The sequence below is a fragment of the Nicotiana tomentosiformis genome, chromosome 6 (genome assembly GCF_000390325.3).
Source record: "Nicotiana tomentosiformis chromosome 6, ASM39032v3, whole genome shotgun sequence".
Lineage (NCBI taxonomy): Eukaryota > Viridiplantae > Streptophyta > Magnoliopsida > Solanales > Solanaceae > Nicotiana > Nicotiana tomentosiformis.
Genome location: NC_090817.1, coordinates 54,272,352 through 54,278,900, shown reverse-complemented (window position 1 = coordinate 54,278,900; position 6,549 = coordinate 54,272,352).

The following is a 6,549-nucleotide window of genomic DNA, read 5'->3' as shown; positions in this document are numbered from 1 at the left end:
ATTGCTTGCTTTAGGGAAGCATCCTCCTAAATGACCTTTAAGGGTTATTCGTCTATTGTCCATTCTATTATTGCTGGAACGCGATATGAAATTCTCATGATGTCGACATTATCAAATCACTCAGTCCCTAATTCATGTTTAGTTTATCTTGTTCATCAGTCCATACTGATGTCTATTATTCTGGGGTCTAACGTTCCTTCTGGTAGTCGCGTTGGAGTCACAGACTTATTTATCAAAATGAGGATATGACTTTATGGCCTATACTCTTTTGTTGTCTCAAGGCATGTCACCTCTCATTTTTTCCTTCACTTGGCTATAGACTCGGTGATACTGTCATCTACCATTGTCATCCATGTATCACATCTCACTCATAATGCTTCATTATGTCTCTCTTCTTATTTCCTTGCTAATATTTTTGTCTATCACTTTTTTCTTAAACTTCAACATGACATTCTTTTGCTTTTAGCTCCCTTTGCTTTGTCCCCTAGCTCTTCGAGTTGTCTAACATTCTCGCTCTACTAGGGACGGGAGCCATACTAAGGTAATATTTATCCCTTCCAGGATTCCAGTGCCTATCTTTGTAGTACTCATATCCAGCTGTACCATTTTAGAGTGTACCATCTGGGTATCTCATAAGGAGATCTATTAGCACATTTGCAATACCCTTCGGAAATGTCAACTAACGCAAACAATCCATTCACCATTTTGGGTTAATCTAACCCCACCCGGATCCTAATACCCCGTCCTTCTCTTAAACTACACTTGTTAGCTCCCATAAAGCATAATTGAGATGGGTGTGATCAATTGTATATATCTCTGTTATTGTTGAAGGTACTCAAAAGGCTTATATTCCTCTGTCTGAATTGTAAATACTGATAATCTTCATTAACTGGGCGCCTCGTACCCTTCTTCACCTTGCTTCTTTTACTTATTGAAACTTGTATTTACCTTCTGAATCTCTTATTGCTTTTTACCATATGGGTGAATGGATATTCTTGCCTTAAGGCTCTTTATCAAAGAGGCTTACACGTCTTAGTACACACATGTTCTGCGTAAGACCTTATATTTACTCATCAGAATCATGATGCAAAATCGAGTTCCTCTGACTCAACTCTTCCATAGCCACATGCCATCGTACCAGGAATAAAGAATCTTATGAATGGCCAAATGAGCCAAGGAAATATTGTCGTTATGAATGACTGGAAATACTAATGAGAATTTATACAATGTGAAAGATGTTGATGTGAGTACAATTGTATTTATGTTATCTCTGTGTGTAAATCAAATAAAAAATGATTTTGGGAGCATCATTAGCAAAACCGAGGAAGGGTGGGTCATAAGGCCCACACCTGAAACTACCACGTGCCGGTGTAGGGGTGGATTGTGATTATTTCCCTTATTTGGGATAAAATTGAAATATTGGAGAAATTCTGATACTATTCCCCTTAATTGGGATGAAACTGGTAACAATTGTGGATTGGAAAAGTCAACCCACATGGCATATGTGGGGAGGCGGCCTAGCTGATCGGGTGGAGATCGGACACCATGTTGCGCTCATGGTGGTACTATACTACTCTTGGTAACAACTCTCTTTCGCATCACATGTCAAACCACATTGTTCGTGGGGAGATGACCTAGCCGATCGGGCATGATTGGACTTCGTGCTAACAAAGACAGTGGTATATCGGTGCTAATGATCTCCCAACCAAAATTGTAGATGAAGTTCGTATTTTGAAAATTATTATGTTTTAACTGGACATTTGGATATTGTTGATTGTGATTTGCTGTTTCTATGTGTTGTCTTTTCTTATATGGGCATTCTATTTTGAAAGAGGACTTTTAGCTATACATACTAGTGCTATTCGACAGTACTAACGTCCCTTTTGCCGGGGGCGCTGCATCTTTAATAGATGCAGGTGGTTCTACAGCAGGCGGCATTGATCAGTGATAGCAGTACACTCTTTTCAGCTGTTTTGGTGAGCCCCACTTCATTTCGAGGTCATGTATATTTTGTTTCTCATGTACTGTGTTTTGATGTATAGCCGGGGTCTTGTTGCCGGTATTTCCATACTACTCTTCTATTGTACTTAGAGGCTCCGTAGACAGGTTGTGGTTAATATTGGGAATTGAACTAGAAATGTTGGTATTTGGAAATCATGTTTTTTCACAAATTTTATAAACTCGTAATATTTTAGAAATTATGAATGAAGCTCCTAATGAGAATTAAAAGGAAGTTAATAAAATCTTTTCAGTGTTTGATTAATGGAGTACATCTTCTCTTTATTCATGGATGAGTTTGGGTAGAAGAAAATCTAACAGGCTTGCTCAGCCGGGTTCTGTCGGTTGAGCGTCGGTCGCACTCCTCGAGTTTGGGGCGTGACAGGGAGGGGTTTTCTCACGACCCAAACTGGAGGGACATGACTGGCACTCGGGCCATACCTGCCGAGCACCAACACACATTTTATCTAACCTTTCTTGTTATCTATAAGGGCCGACGAGATCAATATTAATGGTAGACATGAATCCTAAACAACCAATAATGACAGATAGTGGCATGAACATATATAATATGGGCCGACAAGGCTGTCATGAAGCTATGTATAAGGTACGAGCTAACAAGCTGCCATGAGAGACTTTACAACAAAAATAAGTCGACAAGGCAATCCAAACTATACATGAGTCTACACCTGTCTATGAGTCTCTAAAGGAACATAAGTGTTGTAACACTGCCGGAACAGGGCCCCGACATACCCATAATGTCTATAATAAAAATGTATACCAAGACCACGGCAAGTCCGGAGAAGGGATCTCGCCAATAACCGCTGAACTGGGAAGCCTACTATGGTGGGGGAGCTTTGCCTACCTGTCTATTAGGACCTGCAGCACGACATGCAGCGTCCACAAATAAAAAGGACGTCAGTACGAATAAAGTACTGAGTATGTAAGGCAGGAAAGCATAAGTAAGAACAGTAATGTAAGCATGGATAAAGAATATACAACCTGTAACATCTGGGTACCTCTGAGGGCTACTGACATGAAATGCATGATACAATACATATATATATATATATATATATATATATATATATATATATATATATATATATATATATAAACTTTTAAAACATACACCTTTGTGGGCATCATCATCATTATATAGTACCCGACCGTAATAGGCTCGATAAAAATATATCCGGCCATCATAAGGCTCGGTAGAATCGTACCCCGTAACGTGGATCTCGGTAAAACCCAATTGTTCAGTGGTTGCACAATAGGTGCCGTACCCGACCGACTATAGCGCGGCTCGGTAGAGTAAAATAGATACATATATATGATGCGTGTTGGACTCATTGGAATCACATTTTAAACCTTTCGGAGTGACGTAATGTCGGTATCCTCCGTACACGTTATTAGGATTAACTCTTCATCAAGATCCTTATAAGAATCAGGAAGTACCAACAACATTGATAACAAAAGAATAAGAGAAGTAACATCAACATGAATCGTTCCATAAGAAGGGAAACAATGTAAGTACTGCTAGCTTCTTAGAGTGGAGTACCTTTGGAAGCTCGTTCATTACATTATGTACAATCAGAGTCATGCAAAAGAAGGAAATGGATAGCCTCACATACCTTGTATATACTTCCCAACCACAAGCTATGCAAATGTCACGACTCCTTAGTTTACAATAAGAGAAATGACACTATCGTTATCGTTTAAGTGTCGTAACTATTATGTATCGACCACAACCTATTTTACGATGAAACGGACAGCACCTCCCCTATTTATATGACTTCCCACAAGTTAAAACAACCACCAAATAGCCCAAACAACATCAATAATAATCATACCGAGCCTCACAAAATAGTCCACCAACCAACAACATTACTAACAAGCCTTTCGATATATATATCTCACAAGTTCTAGCTTCAACGACTTAGCCGTAACTTGGATAATCTTAAATACATGTAAGGTAAGAGGTTCATTACCTTTAAACAGAAATAACAACTCCAATTTGACCTTTATTGACCAAGAAATATCCCTCCAATGCTGCCACAAGAACAAGGAAGCGAAACTAGCAATCAATTAGGGTTTTTCGGCACTAGAATCACTTTAGAAGACTTGAAATAACCTAGGGTTGATATTAAAAACTTGAGGGAGTATTTTACAGAACATAAACCACTTAAAACAACCTCCCACACGATCTAGAACAACACAAAATCAGCAACAACAAGAAGAACAAGAAACTTACTAGCGCCACGGGATTCCCGATACTTGATTTGTGTTGTTTGCTCTTTGTTTTGGTCTTGGATCATGAGAGAACCTTGAGAGAGTGTTTTAAGGGTTCTAAGGTCTGAATATACTGAAAAGGAATGACTTAAAACGGGGTTGTGGCGTGTTATATATATCCATATGTCTCAACCGCCTATGTGGGCCCCATAGAGAGCTGCTTGGCGTAGTCTCGCAAAAATGCGAATATCTCTCTACTCCGAGATTGTATTGACTAATGGTTTAATGCGTTAGAAACTAGACTTATAAATATTCAATGTGGTGGGTATATCACCCCGTAATTCCAAATAAATTGGGAGAAAAGCTTAGTAACATTTGACCTAAAGTTTAAGTAAAATTATGAACGTAAGTTGTGACAACTTTTGTTGACTTTTGTTTCATAACTCGCTTGACTTCAAGACTTATGATACAGATATTATATGATTCAAATACCTTAAAAATATGACCTCTTAGGAATATTAATCACCTCTAGTTTTACCCAAAAATACGGGTTACAACATCCTTGATTCGTTTAACTTCTAATGCTTGCTAACCACTCTTACACACCCTTGTATCATTTAAGACCAATAGTCTTAACGTCTTATCATCTCAAATATAATCTCTTCTCGGATTTACGTCGACTAACTTACGACATGATCTAACGTATGCGAATATGGGTTGTAACACCCTCCCCCCTTAGGAACATTCGTCCTCGAATGTAAGGGTTTATGGGGAGTCTAATTCATCGTGGATTCCGACAAAACATTCTGGATGAGTTTCCCCTATAAAATGGACACTAGCCAAACTTGCAAGCAGTTAAACCCAACCTATGGTCTTACAAGGCCATACAAAGCATTATAGATATGTACATTATCTACATATCACCATTTTGTATTAAGAAAGAGTATTCCCAAGCTATTGCTTACCTCATAGAGCCGTTTCACCTTCTAATGCATCCTGCGTTCCCCCGGCATCTCGTTATCTTCAATCTGGAACAAGTAAGGGTATTTAGACTTCATCTCCTCTTCTGCTTCCCATGTCATTTCTTCCGTATTCTTGTTCCTCCACAATATTTTGACGGAAGCTACATCCTTTGTTCTCAGCTTGCGGACTTGTCGATCTAATATAGCCACTGGCACTTCTTCGTATGATAGATCCTCTTTAACTTGTACATCTTTGATAGGGAAGACCCGAGAAGGGTCTCCAATAGATTTCCTCAACATAGATACATGGAATACCGGGTGAACAAATTCCAATTCGGATGGCAATTCTAACTCATAAGCAACCTGTCCAATTTGTCGAAGAATTTTGTACGTCCCGATATACCACAGACTCAGCTTACTCTTCTTTCCAAAACGCATAACACCCTTCATCGATGAGATCCTCAGGAAATCCCAATCACCAACCTCAAATTCCAGATCACGAAGTCGGACATCGGAATAAGACTTTTGCCTACTTTGTGCCGTCCGCAGTCGCTCTTGTATCACTTTCACCTTCTCAATGGCTTGGTGAATCAAATATGGCCCATATAATTCTGTCTTACACTGACTTTGAACCATCTAACTGGTGATCTACATCTCCTCCCATACAGTGCCTCGTACGGGGCCATTTTAATACTGGAATGGTAGCTATTATTGTAGGCGAATTCTATGAGTGCCAGATGGTCATCCTAATTTCCCTATAAATCTAGAACACATGCTCGTAGCATATCTTCAAGTGTCTGAATGGTACGTTCAGCCCGTCCGTCAGTCTGCGGATGGAATGCAGTGCTGAGGTTCACTTGTGTGCCTAAACCTTTCTGAAAAGACCTCCAAAAGTTAGCCGTAAATTTAGCTCCTCGGTCTGATATAATAGATACCGGCACACTATGATGCCTAACAATCTCCTTAATATACAACTTCGCATAATCTTCAGTCGTGTAAGTTGTCTTAACTGGCAGAAAATGGGCACATTTTGTAAGTCGATCAACTATCACCCCAATAAAGTCAAACTTATGATAAGAGCAAGGTAATCCAATAATGAAGTCCATATTATTCACCTCCCATTTCCAGGTCAGAATCTCTATATTCTGAATCAATCCACCGGGTTTCTGATGCTCGATCTTTACTTGTTGACAACTAGGACATTGGGCTACAAATTCTGCAATAGACTTCTTCATGTTATCCTACCAATACTACTCCTTAACATCATGATACATCTTTGTTGAGCCGGGGTGGATGGAATATCGGGATTGATGAATCTCAATCATAATCTTCTCTCGCAAGCCTACCACATTAGGCA